Consider the following 17049-nt stretch of genomic DNA (forward strand, 5'->3'; position numbering starts at 1 on the left):
ACTGTGTATACACCCTGGCATTTGTCTGTATGTCTCTAGTGATGGGACACTGTGTATACACCCAGGCCTTTGTCTGTCTGTCTGTCTGTCTGTCTGTCTGTCTGTCTGTCTGTCTGTCTGTCTGTCTGTCTGTCTGTCTGTCTGTCTGTCTGTCTGTCTGTCTCTGTCTGTCTCTGTCTGTCTCTGTCTGTCTCTGTCTGTCTGTCTCTGTCTCTCTCTCTGTCTCTCTCTCTGTCTCTCTCTCTGTCTCTCTCTCTGTCTCTCTCTCTCTCTCTCTCTCTCTCTCTCTCTCTCTCTCTCTCTCTCTCTCAATTCAATTCAATTCAATTCAATTCAAGGGCTTTATTGGCATGGGAAACATGTGTTAACATTGCCAAAGCAAGTGAGGTAGACAACATACAAAGTGAATATATAAAGTGAAAAACAACAAAAATTAACAGTAAACATTACACATACAGAGGTTTCAAAACAGTAAAGACATTACAAATGTCATATTATATATATATATATATATATATACAGTGTTTTAACAATGTACAAATGGTTAAAGGACACAAGATAAAATAAATAAGCATAAATATGGGTTGTATTTACAATGGTGTGTGTTCTTCAATGGTTGCCCTTTTCTCGTGGCAACAGGTCACAAATCTTGCTGCTGTGATGGCACACTGTGGAATTTCACCCAGTAGATATGGGAGTTTTTCAAATTTGGATTTGTTTTCGAATTCTTTGTGGATCTGTGTAATCTGAGGGAAATGTGTATCTCTAATATGGTCATACATTGGGCAGGAGGTTAGGAAGTGCAGCTCAGTTTCCACCTCATTTTGTGGGCAGTGAGCACATAGCCTGTCTTCTCTTGAGAGCCATGTCTGCCTACGGCGGCCTTTCTCAATAGCAAGGCTATGCTCACAGAGTCTGTACATAGTCAAAGCTTTCCTTAATTTTGGGTCAGTCACAGTGGTCAGGTATTCTGCCGATGTGTACTCTCTGTTTAGGGCCAAATAGCATTCTAGTTTGCTCTGTTTTTTTGTTAATTCTTTCCAATGTGTCAAGTAATTATCTTTTTGTTTTCTCATGATTTGGTTGGGTCTAATTGTGCTGTTGTCCTGGGGCTCTGTAGGGTGTGTTTGTGTTTGTGAACAGAGCCCCAGGACCAGCTTGCTTAGGGGACTCTTCTCCAGGTTCATCTCTCTGTAGGTGATTGCTTTGTTATGGAAGGTTTGGGAATCGCTTCCTTTTAGGTGGTTATAGAATTTGACGGCTCTTTTCTGGATTTTGATAATTAGTGGGTATCGGCCTAATTCTGCTCTGCATGCATTATTTGGTGTTCTACGTCTACGTTGTCTGTGTCTCTCTCTCTCTCTAGTGATGGGACACTGTGTATACACCCAGGACTACACCCAGAAATGCTTACTTACAAGCCCTTAACCAACAATGCAGTTAAGAAAATATTTAGGAAATAAACTAAAGTAAAACATTTTAAGTAGCAAAATAAAATAACAAGGCCATATACAGGGGGTACCGGTACTGAGTCAATGTGTGGGGTTACAGGTTAATCAAGGTAGGTAGGGGTAAAGTGACTATGCATAGATAATAAACAGCAAGTAGCAGCAGTGCAAATAGTCCTGGTGGCCATTTGATTAATTGTTCAGTGGTATTATGACTTGGGGGTAGAAATAGTTAAGGACCGTTTTGGACCTCGACCGTTTTGGACCTGTACTGGGCCGTACGCATTACCCTCTGTGGTGCCTTAGGGTCGGATGCCGAGCAGTTTCCGTACCAGGAATTGATGCAACAGGTCAGGATGCTCTCGATGGTGCAGCTGTAGAACTTTTTGAGGATCTGGGGACCCACGCCAAATCTTTTCAGTCTCCTGATGTGTTGTTGTGCCCTCTTCACGACTGTCTTGGTGTTTTTGGACCATGATAGTTTGTTGGTAATGTGGATACCAAGGAACTTGAAACTCTAGACCCGCTCCACTGCAGCCCCGTCGATGTTAATGGGGGCCTGTTCTGCCCGCCTTTTCCTGTAGTCCACGATCAACTCTCTTGTCTTGCTCACGTTGAGGGAGAGGTTGTTGTCCTGGCAACACACTGCTGTTATCTCTTATTTTTCAGTTATTTTGCCACCTTCATCTGTGTGTGTGTGTGTGTGTGTGTGTGTGTGTGTGCGTGTGCGTGCGCGCTTGGGGGCTACACAGAGTAATGTCCTGTTCTGTGCAGGGTGACTAATCAGTCGTAGTAATGCTCCTCTAGTACTGCTCTCCTCACTTTCATCCACATCACCTGACCTAAAGCTCAGATCTGCTGCAGGTCTACAGAGAGGATGTCATTATTAGCAGTGGGGTTGCGTATCAGCCATAGTTATGAGAAGCTCACAGGCAGACAGACAGTACTTTAGAAGTCTGAGACACTAATGTTGTTTCTGGACCGATGGCACAGCTGTTTAAGGAGCAGAGAGACTCTAGTCTCAGCCCTGTTCAATTAAATCAGAATCACTGAGTGTTCTAATCGAATATTCTTCTCGATCTGAGAGAAATGTTTGGAGATAGTTTCTGATATTTTTTTCTGAGAACTTCATACCCTCCAACACAGAGGAGAGTTTAATTAGATGAAGAAAATGTAAATGGTTTATTCAGGTCCAACCTCGCCCTGGGTGTCTTCATTTAGATTCACTGTTCAAATGTAATCTCCACATTAGGTCCGAATTAAAAAGTTCAGATGAAATAGGTGGGAACAATCAATACATTTACAGAGAATAATTTATTTATTGCCTTTCCTCCCTCTCTCTCGCTCTTTCTCTCGCTCGCTCCATTCCGTCCACTCCCTCTCTCTATCCCTTCCCTTCCCTCTCTCTCTCCCCCTCACTATCTCTCTTCCCTCTCTCTCTTCCCTCCCTCTCTCTCTTCCTTCCCTTGTCCCGTCCCTCCCTCCCTCTCTCTTCCCTCCCTCCCTCTCTCTCTTCCATTCCTTCACTCTCTCTTCCATTCCCTCACTCTCTTCCCTTCCTCTCTCTCACTCTCTCCTTCCCTCCCTTGTCCCTTCCCTCCATCCCTCTCTCTCTTCCCTTCCCTCTCTCCCTCCCCTCTCTCTTCCCTTCCCTCCCTCTCTTCCCTCCCTCGCTCTCCCCTCCCCCCTCTCTCTCTCTCTCTCTTCCCTTCCTTGTCCCTTCTCTCACTCCCTACCTTCCTCCCCTGCCCTCTCTTCCCTTCCCCCACCTCTCTTCCCTTCCTCCCTCTCTCTTCCCTTCCTCCCTCTCTCTTCCCTTCCTCCATCTCTCTTCCCTTCCTCCCTCTCTCTTGCCTTCCTCCATCTCTCTTCCCTTCCTCCCTCTCTCTTGCCTTCCTCCCTCTCTCTTGCCTTCCTCCCTCTCTTGCCTTCCTCCCTCTCTCTTCCCTTCCTCTCTCTCCTTCCTCCCTCTCCCTCTCTCTCCTTCCTCCCTCTCTCTTGCTCTCTTCAGTTCATCCCTCCCTTTCTACCCCTTCCATCCCTCTCCTTCCTTCCCTTCTCTTTCTTCCCTCCCTCTATCTCTCTCCCCTCACTCCCTCTTTCTTCCTTCCCTTGTCCCATCCCTTCCTCCCTCCCTCTCTTCCCTTCCTTGCTACCTCTCGCTCTTCCCTTCCTCCCTCTCGCTCTCCTTCCTTCCTCTCTCTCTCTCTCTTCCCTTCCTCCCTCTCTCCCCTTCCTCCCTCTCTCTCTCTCTCTTCCTTCCCTTGTCCCACCCCTTCCCTCCCCTACCTCCCTCTCGCTCTTCCCTTCCCTCTTTCCCTTCCATCCCTCTCTCTTTCTCTTCCCTCTCTCTCTTCCCTCTCTCTTCCCTCCCTCTCTCTCTTCCTTCCCTTGTCCCGTCCTTCCCGTCCCTCCCTCTCTTCCCTTCCTTCCTCCCTCTCTCTTCCATTCCCTCACTCACTCTTCCATTCCCTCACTCTCTCTTCCACTTCCCTCACTCTCTTCCCTTCCTCTCTCTCACTCTCTCCCTCCCTCCCTCTCTCTTCCCTCCCTCTCTCTTCCCTCCCTCTCTCTTCCCTTCCTTCTCTCTTCCCTTCCCTCTCTCTCTCTCTCTCTCTCTCTCTCTCTCTCTTCCCTTCCTTGTCCCTTCCCTCACTCCCTACCTCCCTCCCCTGCTCTCCCTTCCCTTCCCCCACCTCTCTCTTCCATTCCACCCTCTCTCTCTCCTTCCTCCCTCTCTCTCTTCCCTTCCTCCCTCTCTCTCTTCCCTTCCTCCCTCTCTCTCTCTCTTCCTTCCCTTGTCCCACCCCTTCCCTACCTCCCTCTCGCTCTTCCCTTCCCTCCCCCCTCACTATCTTCCTTCTCTCTTTCCCTTCCATCCCTCTCTCTTTCTCTTCCCTCTCTCTCTTCCCTCTCTCTCTTCCCTCCCTCTCTCTCTTCCTTCCCTTGTCCCTTCCCTCCCTCTCTCTTCCCTTCCCTCTCTCCCTCCCTTCTCTCTTCCCTTCCCTCCCTCTCTTCCCTCCCTCCCTCTCTCTCCCCTTCCCTCCCTCTTTCTCCCCCTCTCTCTCTTCCCTTCCTTGTCCCTTCCCTCACTCCCTACCTCCCTCCCCTGCTCTCCCTTCCCTTCCCCCACCTCTCTCTTCCCTTCCTCTCTCTCTCTTCCCTTCCTCTCTCTCTCTTCCCTTCCACCCTCTCTCTTCCCTTCCACCCTCTCTCTTCCCTTCCCCTCTCTCTTCCCTTCCCTTCCTCTCTCTCCTTCCTCCCTCTCCCTCTCTCTCCTTCCTCCCTCTCCCTCTCTCTCCTTCCTCCCTCTCTCTCTCCTTCCTCCCTCTCTCATCCCTTCCACCCTCTCTCTTCCCTTCCACCCTCTCTCTTCCCTTCCACCCTCTCTCTTCCCTTCCCTTCCTCCCTCTCTCTTGCTCTCTTCAGTTCCTCCCTCCCTTTCTCCCCTTCCCTCACTCCCTCTCTCTTCCTTCCCTTGTCCCATCCCTTTACCCTCCCTCCCTCTCTTCCCTTCCTTGCTACCTCTCGCTCTTCCCTTCTTCCCTCTCGCTCTCCTTCCTTCCTCTCTTTCTCTCTCTCTTCCCTTCCTCCCTCTCTCTCTTCCCTCCCTCCCTTTCTCCCCTTCCCTCCCTCTATCTCTCTCCCCTCACTCCCTCTCTCTTCCTTCCCTTGTCCCATCCCTTTACCCTCCCTCCCTCTCTTCCCTTCCTTGCTACCTCTCGCTCTTCCCTTCCTCCCCCTCGCTCTCCTTCCTTCCTCTCTTTCTCTCTCTCTCTTCCCTTCCTCCCTCTCTCTCTTCCCTCCCTCCCTCTCGCTCTTCCTTTCCCTCCCTCCCTCTCGCTCTTCCCTTCCTTCCTCCCTTCCCGCTCTTCCCTTCCCTTCCCCCACCTCTCTCTTCCATTCCTCCCTCTCTTTTCCCTTCCTCCCTCTCTCTCCCCTTCCCTTTCTCTCTCTCTTTCCTCCCTCTCCCTTTCTCTCCTCCCCCCTCTCTCTTGCTCTCTTCAGTTCCTCCCTCCCTTTCTCCCCCTTCCATCCCTCTTCTTCCTTCCTTCCCTTCTTTCTTCCCTCCTATCTCTCTCCCCTCACTCCCTCTCTCTTCCTTCCCTTGTCCCATCCCTTTACCCTCCCTCCCTCTCTTCCCTTCCTTGCTACCTCTCGCTCTTCCCTTCCTCTCTTCCCTTCCTTCCTCCCTCCCTCCCTCCCTCTCGCTCTTCCCTCCTCCCTCCCTCTCGCTCTTCCCTTCCTCCCTCTCACTCTTTCTCTTCCCTTTCTCTCTTTCTCTTCCCTTTCTTCCTCTCTTCCTTCCCTTTTCCCATCCCTTCCCTCCCTTCCTTGCTACTTCTCGCTCTTCCCTTCCTCCCTCTCGCTCTTCTCTCTCTTTCTTCCCTTTCTCTCCCTCGCTCTCCTTCCTTCCTCTCTCTCTCTCGCTCCATTCCGTCCACTCCCTCTCTCTATCCCTTCACTTCCCTCCCCCTCTCTTTCCTCCCTCTCCCCTCCATTCCCTCTCTCTCTCCCCCCTCACTATCTTCCTTCCCTCTCTCCCTTCCATCCCTCTCTCTCCCTTCCCTCTACCTCTCTCGCTCCCTTCCCTCCTCTCTCTCTCCATTCCGTCCCCTCCCTCTCTCTCTTTCTCTTCCCTTCCTTCCTTCCTCTCTTCCTTCCCTTTTTCCATCCCTTCCCTCCCTCTCTTCCCTTCCTTGCTACTTCTTGCTCTTCCCTTCCTCTCCCTCGGTCTCCTTCCTTCCTCTCTCTCTCTCTCTCTCTCTCTTCCCTTCCTCCCTCTCTCCCTCTCACTTCCTTCCCTTGTCCCATCCCTTCCCTCACACTCCCTCTCTCTCCTTCCTCACTCCCTCTCTCTCCTTCCCTCCCTTCCTCCCTCTCCCTCTCTCGCTCCTCACTCGCTCCTTTCCCTTCCCTCTCTCGCTTCCTTCTCTTCTCGCTCCCTTCCCTTCCCCCTCTTCCCTTCCCCTCTCTCTCCCTTCCCTTCCCTCTCTCCCTCCTTCCCTCCCTACCTCTCTCCCGTTCCCCCTCTATCCATTTTCTTCCCTCTTTCTCCCATCCCTCTCCAGGACAGGACTCTACAGGATAGGACTGTAACTCAGCCTCACTCTAATTCTGACCCTGCTGTATATGGTGACTAACCGGTCATCTGCCTACAGTGCACTAGATGGCGATGTTGTCAATACAGTTTCTCTCTCTCCTGTAACCTTCTGCCTGTTCAGAACGCAATAGTAATGACAACCATGTGCGTGCAGGGCCAGTGTTCTGGCAGCAGATGGACAGGCTGATCCCACCGGTAAACACACACCTGAGATCATGGCTGCCCCATACCGCCCCAACAGATGACGCAATCTCTATTGCACTCTACACTGCCCTCTCCCACCTGGACAAGATGAACACCTACAGTTGAAGTCGGAAGTTTACATACACCTTAGCCAAATACATTTAAACTAAATTCCTGACATTTAATCCCAGGAAAAATTCCCTGTCTTAGGTCAGTTAGGATCACTACTTTATTTTAAGAATGTGAAATGTCAAAATAATAGTAGAGAGAATTATTTATTTCAGCTTTTATTTATTTCATCATATTCCCAGTGGGTCAGAAGTTTACATACACTCAATTTGTTTTTGGTAGCTTTGTCTATAAATTGTTTAACTTGGGTCAAACATGTCTTGTAGCCTTCCTCAAGCTTCCCACAATAAGTTGGGTGAATTTTGGCCCATTCCTCCTGACAGAGCTGCTGTAACTGAGTCAGGTTTGTAGGCCTCCTTGCTCACACATGCTTTTTCAGTTCTGCCTACAAATGTTCTATAGGATTGAGGTCAGGGCTTTGTGATGGCCACTCAAATACCTTGACTTTGTTTTCCTTAAGCCATTTTGCCACAACTTTGGAAGTATGCTTGGTGTCATTGTTCATTTGGAAGACCCATTTGCGACCAAGCTTTAACTTCCTGATGTCACTGATAGTTAGTTATTCCGCGTAGCTATTGAGTAACAGTTTAACTACCCTTTTTGCACCAACTCTTTTGATTCATCACATACACTGATGCTACTGTTTTATCTTTCCTGTTAACTAGTCACTTTATACCTTCCTCAAAGGTTTGGACACACCTACTCAGTGTTTTAACCTATTTTTTGGACTATTGTCGACATTGTAGAATAATGGTTGTGGTTGAGATAGCTGAATCCACAAATTTGAAGGGGTGTCCACATACTTTTGTATATAGAGTACCAGTCAACAGTTTGGACACACTCATTCAAGGGTTTTTCTTTATTTTATTATTGTCTACATTGTAGAATAATAGTGAAGACATCAAAACTATGTAATAACACATATGGAATCATGTAGTAACCAAAAAAGTGTTAAACAAATCTAAATATATTTTATATTCTTCAAAGTAGCCATCCTTTGCCTTGATGACAGCTTTGCACACTCTTGGCATTCTCTCAACCAGCTTCACCTGGAATCCTTTTCCAACAGTTTTGAACGAGTTCCCACATATACTGAGCACTTGTTGGCTGCTTTTCTTTCACTCTGCAGCCAAACTCATCCAAAACCATCTCAATTGGGTTGAGGTCAGGTGATTGTGGAGGCCAGGTCATCTGAGGCAGCCCTCCATCACTCTCCTTCTTGGTCAAATAGCCCTTGCACAGCCTGGAGGTGTGTTTTGGGTCATTGTCCTGTTGGAAAACAAATGATAGTCCCACTAAGCGCAAACCAGATGGGACGACGTATCGCTGCAGAATTCTGTGGTAGCCATGCTGGTTAAGTGTGCCTTGAATTCTAAATAAATCACAGACAGTGTCACCAGCAAAGCATCCCCACACCACCACCTCCTCCATGCTTCACGGTGGGAACCGCACATGCAGAGATCACCTCCTCTCCATCTCACAAAGACACGGTGGTTGGAACCAAAAATCTCAAATTTGGACTCGTCAGACCAAAGGACAGATTTCCACCGGTCTAATGTCGATTGCTCTTGTTTCTAGGCCCAAGAAAGTATATTCTTGGGGTGGCAGGTAGCCTAGTGGTTAGAGCATTGGGCTAGTAACCAAAAGGTTGCTGGATCAAATCCCGAGCTGATGTAATGGATGTGAAATGGCTAGCTAGTTAGCGGTGGTGCGCGCTAATAGCGTTTCAATCGGTGACGTCACTTGCTCTGAGATCTTATTGGTGTCCTTTATTAGTGGTATTTTCGCAGCAATTCGACCATGAAGGCTTGATTCACGCAGTCTCTGCTGAACAGTTGATGTTGAGATGTGTCTGTTACTTGAACTCTGTGAATAATTTATTTGGGCTGCAATCTGAGGTGCAGTTAACTCTAATGAACCTCGGCCTCCCGGGTAGCGCAGTGGTTAAGGGCGCTGTACTGCAGCGCCAGCTGTGCCATCAGAGACTCTCGGTTCGCGCACAGGCTCTGTCGCGACCGGGAGGTCTGTGGGGCGACGCACAATTGGCTTAGCTTCGTCCGGGTTAGGGAGGGCTTGGCCGGTAGGGATGTCCTTGTCTCATTGCGCACCAGCGACTCCTATGGCGGGCCGGGCGCAGTGTGCGCTAACCACGGTGTTTCCTCCGACAATCAGTTGTGTTGTGATAGCCCTTTTTGGTAAAAGACTAAGTCTAAGACTAAGTTATGGCAAGAACAGCTCAAATAAGCAAAGACGGTCCATCATTACTTGAAGTCAATCTGGACAATTTCAAGAACTTTAAACGTTTCTTCAAGTGCCGTCGCAAAAACCATCAAGCGCTGCTGTCTCTCAAGAGGACCGCCACAGGAAAGGAGTTACCCAGAGTTACCTCTGCTGCAGAGGATAGGTTCATTAGAGTTTTTTAAAATGTATATTTATTTTTTATTTTACCCTTTTTTCTCCCCAATTTCGTGGTATCCAATTGTTTTAGTAGTTTTAGTAGCTACTATCTTGTCTCATGCGCTGTGTTAAGAAGCAGTTCGGTTTGGTTGGGTTGTGTATCGGAGGACGCATGACTTTCAACCTTCGTCTCTCCCGAGCCCGCACGGGAGTTGTAGCGATGAGACAAGATAGTAGCTACTAAAACAAAAACTCATTACTGGTACCGGTAAATTGATGACATAATTTTTCCCTCATCAATCTATACACAATACCACATAATGACAAACCGAAAACAGTTTTTTTTAAATGTTTGCAAATGTATTAAAAATAAATATACTTTATTTACATAAGTATACAGACCCTTTGCTATGAGACTCTAAATTGAGCAGGTGCCTCTTGTTTCCATTGATCATCCTTGAGCTGTTTCTGTAACTTGATTGGAGTCCACCTGTGATAAATTCAACATGATTTGGAAAGTCTCCCACCTGTCTATATAAGGTCCAAACAGTTGACAGTTCATGTCAGAGCAAAAAACCAAGCCATGAGGTCGAAGGAATTGTCCGTAGAGCTTCGAGACAGGATTGTGTCGAGGCACAGATCTGGGGAAGGATACCAAAGCATTTCACTTTCTACACCTGTTTTTTACAAAGCTTGTGACAAATACAATTGTATTTGACACACACACACACACACACACACACACAGACACAGAACAATACTGATCCACATAAACCAGCATACTGTCACTCAGGGTCTGTGTTTGTCAAGTGTATGATGTCTGCGATTAATCATCTTGTCATCAAGTCTTCCTGGTGTTGCAAATGTACAGAAGCATCTCCCATGGCCGGAGGACTATGGTATAAGAGCAGTACTCTAACAGAGCTGTTGGATGAGCAGAGAGTTTAATGTAACTAATGAGACACCTAGAGACTGTACATACACACCTGCAGACATGGAGAGATGTGGATGGAGGGAGGGGTGGAAGAAGCTGAGAGACACACATGGAGAGGAAAGAGGGGAACCGTTTGCGGTCCGTGAAGGATGTGGGAGGCTGAGGCCCAAACATGGGTCAGACTGAAAGCAGCTGAGGCTGGTGATGTACTGGGGCCTGTAGGTGCTGAGCTACTGTACAGATACATTAAAACAAGCCTCCAGTCAGCAGCACATTGGGGAGGTGCAGTTGGTACGCTACTGAGCCCTCCTGGGCGGCAGGTAGCCTAGTGGTTAGAGAGGCGAGCCAGCAACCGGAGGGGTGCCATTTCCAATCTTGGGTCCGACAGAAAAAATCTTACCGGAGGTGAGCTGGCAACTGGAGGGTTGCTTGTATCAAATCCTAGATGCCGTTGTCTGCCTTTGTGCCCTTGATCAAGGTATGTTACCCCCCACAACAACAGCTCCCCTGGTGCCTAGTGTGGCAGCCCCCCGCACCTCTCCAAAACCTGTATGTCAGTGGTCACCAACCTTTTCTGAGTCAAGATCACCTTCGCAGTCAAAAAGCAAGCCAAAATCTACTGCTCTGAATTTTTTTAAACATTACTTAAATTTACTTACATGAACCTTATAAAAACTGATCTGTAGGATTGAGGTTTGTGCAGTATCACAGCATATTGGCTATATGCCTGGCCTGCCAATATTGTTCTTCTCAGACCATATTATATAACAAAATATATAAATTGCACTTGCGAGGCACAGCTGAACATAAATTGAAATATTTGCAAATAATTAGCTTTTTATTTTATTGGACTGATGGTACCTGCATCTGATGGTCATGGTGCTTTCAAGAGCTCAGATGTCCAAGTTGTTTTGAATGCAGCAAGTCCCAGTTGTTTGAATACGGCATTATGGCGCGTTCAAACAAACTGGGAACTCTGGGGGAAAAAAATTATATCTGACTGGGAAAGATTGATTTGAACGGTTATCCAACTTGGAAACTCAGGCCTCTTTCTAGAGCTCCGATTTTCCGACCTGAAGATCAATGACGTCTAAGTTCCCAGTTGTTTTGAACGCAGCATTAGTCTCAGCGGCGGCAAGGAGAGAGAGAAGCAGAGGGTCCGCCTCTCACGGTTCCTGCCCTCCTTCCTTTCATCAGGTGAGACTGACCAGAGAGAGGGGGGTCTTCCACCTGATGGCAGAACTCGAGTCGCACCGCATCTGCCTCAGGCACAAATTCATGTTGTTCCTATGACCAAAGAAAGTGAAATAGCCTACGCCTCAATATTAAAATATATACAATGAGCTACTCATTTATTTAACGAGGCAAGCCAGTTAAGAACAAATACTTATTTAGAATGACGGCCTATCAGGGAACAGTGGGTTAACTGCCTTGTTCAGGACGACAGATTTTTACCTTGTCAGCTCAGGGATTTGGTCTAGCAACCTTTTGGTTACAGGCCCAACGCTCTAACCACTAGGCTACCTGCCACCCCGAATAACCTACTAATAAAATGCAGGGCTATAGATACACTTGACTACTCATGCATTGCAGTGCGAGTGGAAGTAGAGAGAAGAGCGTTTTATGTTTTGTAATAGTTTTGAATTAAAACACAGTTGACAGTTCTGGATAAAACTTAGACATGAACTCACTCATAAAAACAGCAGTTTGCTGTATTCTTTGACAGTCTCTCTGGTCATGGTTGTAAAAGTTATGAAATCTCACATAGCCTAGTATAAACTTTGCTGTGGCCAGGTTTGTGGAAACTGTAGGTAGGCACCAGTGGAGGCTCCTCAGGAGAAGGAAGGGGAGGACCATCCTCAGTGAATTTCATAAAAATAAAAATTGTAAACATTTAAAAAGTTATCATTTTCATATAAAAAACTACACTTAATAGTTGATTAAAACATACTTTTTTTGCAATGAAGGTCTACAGTAACCTCAACAGAACTCTGTTGGGTCACACCATGGTGTAGCCGGAAGACGGCTAGCTTCTATCCTCTTCTGGGTACAATGACTTCAATACCATACTTAGGAGGCTCATCAAATCAAATGTTATTGGTCACATACAAATTTTTAGCAGATGTTATTAGGGGTGTAGTGAAATGCTTGTGTTCCTAGCTCCAACAGTGCAGTATTATCTAACAATTCACAGCAATACACACATCTAAAAATAAAATAATGGAATTAAGAAATCTATAAATATTAGGACGAGCAATGCCGGAGTGGCATTGACTAAGTACAGTAGAATAGAATACAGAATATAAATATGAGATGAGTAAAGCAGTATATAAACAGTAAAGTGACTAGTGTTCCATTATTAAAGTGGCCAGGGATTCCATGTCTATTTACATAGGGCAGCAGCCTCTAAGGTGCAGGATCGAGTAGCCGGGTGGTAGCCGGCTAGTGATGGCTATTTAACAGTCTGATGGCCTTGAGATAGAAGCTGTTTTTCATTCTCTCGGTCCCAGCTTTGATGCACCTGTACTGATCTCGCCTTCTGGATGACAGCGGGGTGAACAGGCAGTGGCTCAGGTGGTTGATGTCCTTGATGATCTTTTTGGCCTTCCTGTGACATCGGGTGCTGTAGGTGTCCTGGAGGGCAGGCAATGTGTTCCTGGTGATGCGTTGGGCAGACCGTACCACCCTCTGGAGAGCCCTGCGGTTGCGGGAAGTGCAGTTGCCGTAGCAGGCAGTGATACAGCCCGACAGGGTGCTCTCAATTGTGCATCTGTAAAAGTTTCTGAGGCTCTTTGGGGCCAAGCCAAATTTATTCAGCCTCCTGAGGTTGAAGAGGTGCTGTTTCCCCTTCTTCACCACACTGTCTGTGTGGCTGGACCTTTTCAGATTGTCAGTGATGCCAGCAGCATACCACCCTGCATCCCACTACTGGCTTGCTTCTGAAGCTAAGCAGGGTTGGTCCTGGTCAGTCCCTGGATGGGAAACCAGATGTGGCTGGAAGTGGTGTTGGAGGGCCAGTAGGAGGCTCCCTTTCCTCTGGTCTTAAAAAATATCCCAATGCCCTGTGTAGGGTGCTGTCTTTCAGATGGGGTGTTAAACTCTCTGTGGTCCCTAAAAGATCCCATGGCACTTATTGTAAGAGTAGGGGTGTTAACCCTGGTATTCTGGCTAAATTCCCAATCTGGTTCTCATAATATCATGGTCAACTAATCATCCCCAACTTACAATTGGCTCATTCATCCCCCTCCTCTCCCCTGTAACTATTCCCCAGGTTGTTTCTGTAAATGAGAACGTGTTCTCAGTCAACTTACCTGGTAAAATAAGAAAATAAATAAATAACACAGAGGAACTTGAAGCTTTCCACCTTCTCCACTGCTGTCCCGTGGATAGAGGCGTGCTCCCTCTGCTGTTTCCTGAAGTCCATGATCAGCTCCATTTTTTTTGAGGGAGAGGTTATTTTCCTGGCACCACTCCACCTGGGCCCTCACCTGTCTTGTCATTGTTGGTAAATCGGGCCTTCTACTGCTGTGTCGTCTACAAACTTGATGATTGAGTTGGAGGCGTGTGTGGCCACGCAGTCATGGGTGAACAGGGAGTACAGGAGGGGGGATGAGCACACACCCTTGTGGGGTGCCTGTGTTGAGGATAGCGAAGTGGAGGTGTTGTTTCCTACCTTCACCACCTGGGGATGGCCCGTTAGGAAGTCCAGGACCCAGTTGCACAGGGCGGGGTTCAGACCCAGCGCCTCAAGCTTAATGGTGAGCTTGGAGGGTACTATGGTGTTGAAGGCTGAGCTATAGTCAATGAACAGCATTCTGATGTAGGTATTCCTCTTGTCCAGATGGGACAGGGCATTGTGCAGTGCGATTGGGATTGAATCGTCTGTGGATCTATTGGAGTGGTAAGCATATTGAAGTGTGTCTAGGGTGTATGGTAAGGTAGAGGTGGTATGATCCTTACTAGACGCTCACAGCACTTTATGATAACAGAAGTGAGTGCTACAGGGCGATTAGTTATTTAGTTCAGTTACCTTTGCTTTTTTTGGTACAGGAACAATGGTGGAATCTTGAAGTACAGTTGATGTCAGAAGTTTACATACACAGATTATTTTACTTATAATTCACTGTATCACAATTCCAGTGGGTCAGAAGGTTACAAACACTAAGTTCACTGTGCCTTTAATCAGCTTGGAAAATTCCTGAAAATTATGTCATGGCTTTAGAAGCTTCTGATAGGCTAATTGACATAATTTGAGTCAATTGGAGGTGTACCTGTGGATGTATTTCAAGGCCTACATTCAACCTCAGTGCCTCTTTGCTTGACATCATGGGAAAATCAAAAGAAAATCAGCCAAAACCTCAGAAAAAAAATTGTAGACTTCCACAAGTCTGGTTCATCCTTGGGAGCAATTTCCAAATTCCTGAAAGTACCACGTTCATCTGTACAAACAATAGTACGTGAGTATAAACACCATGGGACCACGCAGCCGTCATAACGCTCAGGAAGGAGATCGTTCTGTCTCCTAGAGATGAACAATCCCAGAACAACAGCAAAGCACCGTGCGAAGATCCTGGAGGAAACAGGTACAAATGTATCTATATCCAGAGTAAGACAAGTCCTATATCGAGATAACCCGAAAGGCCGCTCAGCAAGGAAGAAGCCACTGCTCCAAAACCGCCATAAAAAAGCCAGACTACAGTTTGCAACTGCACATGGGGACAAAGATCTTACTTTTTGGAGATATGTCCTCTGGTCTGATGAAACAAAAATAGAACTGTTTGTCCATTATGACCGTCGTTATGTTTGGAGGAAAAAGGGGGAGGTTTGCAAGCTGAAGAATACCATCCCAAACCGTAAAGCACGTGGATGGCAACATCATGTTGTGGGGGTGATTTGCTGCAGGAGGGAACGGTGCACTTCACAAAATAGATGGCATCATGAGGAGGAATATTATGTGGATATATTGAAGCAACATCTGAAGACATCAGTCAGGAAGTTAAAGCTTGGTCGCAAATGGGTCTTCCAAATGGACAATGACCCCAAGCATACTTCCAAAGTTGTGGCAAAATGGCTTAAGAACAACAAAGTCAAGGTATTGGAGTGGCCATCACCGAGCCCTGACCTCAATCCTATAGAAAATTTGTGGGCAGAACTGAAAAAGTGTGTGCGAGCAAGGAGGCCTACCCATCTGACTCAGTTACACCAGCTCTGTCATGAGGGCCAAAATTCACCCAACTTATTGTTGGAAGCTTGTGGAAGGCTACCTGAAACGTTTGACCCAAGTTAAACAATTTAAAGGCAATGCTACCAAATACTAATTGAGTGTATGTAAACTTCTGACCCACTGGGAATATGATGAAAGAAATAAAAGCTTAAATCATTCTCTCTACTATTATTCTGACATTTCACATTCTTAAAATAAAGTGGTGATCATAACTGATCTAAGACAAGACATTTTTACTAGGATTAAATGTAAGGAATTGTGAAAAACTGAGTTTAAATGTATTTGGCTAAGGTGTATGTAAAATTCCGACTTCAACTGTAAGTGGGGAAAATAGACATGGATAGGGAGAGATTGAATATGTCCGTAAACACTCCAGCCAGCTGGTCTGTGCATGATCTGAGGACGTGGCTAGGGATGCCGTCTGGGCCGGCAGCCTTGCGAGGGTTAACACGCTTAAATGTCTTACTCAAGTCGGCCACGGAGAACGAGAGTCCACAGTCAGATAGCACAGTGCCACCGGGCCACGTTGGCCCAATTTCAGGGTATCCATCTGGTAGTTACAGTCTGGTCTCATTGATGCAACTCCCATACGGACTCGGGAGAGGCGAAGGTTGAGAGCCCTGCATCCTCCGAAACACAACCCAATCAAACCCGCACTGCTTCTTGACACAATGCCCACTTAACCCAGAAGCCAGCTGCACCAATGTGACGGAGGAAACACTGTACAGCGTGCACTGTGCTCGGCCCGCCACAGGAGTCGCTAGTGCGCGATGGGACAAGGACATCCCTGCCGGCCAAACCCTCCCCTAACCCAGATGACACTGAGCCAATTGTGCGCCGCCCCTTGGTCTCACAGTTGTGGCCGGCTGCAAAAGAGCCTGGACTCAAACCCAGAATCTCTAGTGACACAGTTAGCAGTGCCAAAACCTGGGTAGGTTTTAATATTCACCGTGGGAACAACATCCCCTATATACTTCCTGATTAATTCAGTCACAGTGCCCATGTAACTGTCAATGTTATTCTCAGAGGCTACCTGGAACATATCCCAGTACGCGTGATCAAAGCAATCTTGAAGCATGGATTCCGATTGGTCAGACCAACATTGAATAGACCTTAGCACGGGGTACTTCCTGTTTGAGTTTCTGCCTATAGGAAGGGAGGAGCAAAATGGAGTCGTGATCTGATTTGCTGAAGGGAGAGTGGGGGAGGGCCTTGTATGCATCTCAAAAAGGCAAGTAGCAGTGATCTAGTATTTTTCTGAAGCGAGTTATACTGTCAATGTGTTGGTAGAACTTCACTAGCGTTTTCCTCAAATTTGCTTTGTTAAAATCTCCAGCTACAATAATTGTTGCCTCAGGATATGTGGTTTCCAGTTTGCATAAAGTCTGGTGTACATACCTACATGTATGCTGCGGTCACAAGATGCAGGCCTCCTTACTGTCCCTAGAATTTCTAAGCAAACAGCTGGAGGCAGAGCTCCATTCCACTGGGGTTCTCTGCCTCTAACCCTATTACAGGGGCTGAGTCACTGGCTTACTGGTGCTCTTCCATGCCGTGGTGTGGGGGCTGTGCTTTGGCAAAGTGGATGGGGTTATATCCTGCCTGTTTGGCCCTGTCCAGGGGTATCGTC

This window comes from Oncorhynchus mykiss, chromosome 5 (genome assembly GCF_057628025.1).
Source record: "Oncorhynchus mykiss isolate SJ-2025 chromosome 5, ASM5762802v1, whole genome shotgun sequence".
NCBI classification, from domain to species: domain Eukaryota; kingdom Metazoa; phylum Chordata; class Actinopteri; order Salmoniformes; family Salmonidae; genus Oncorhynchus; species Oncorhynchus mykiss.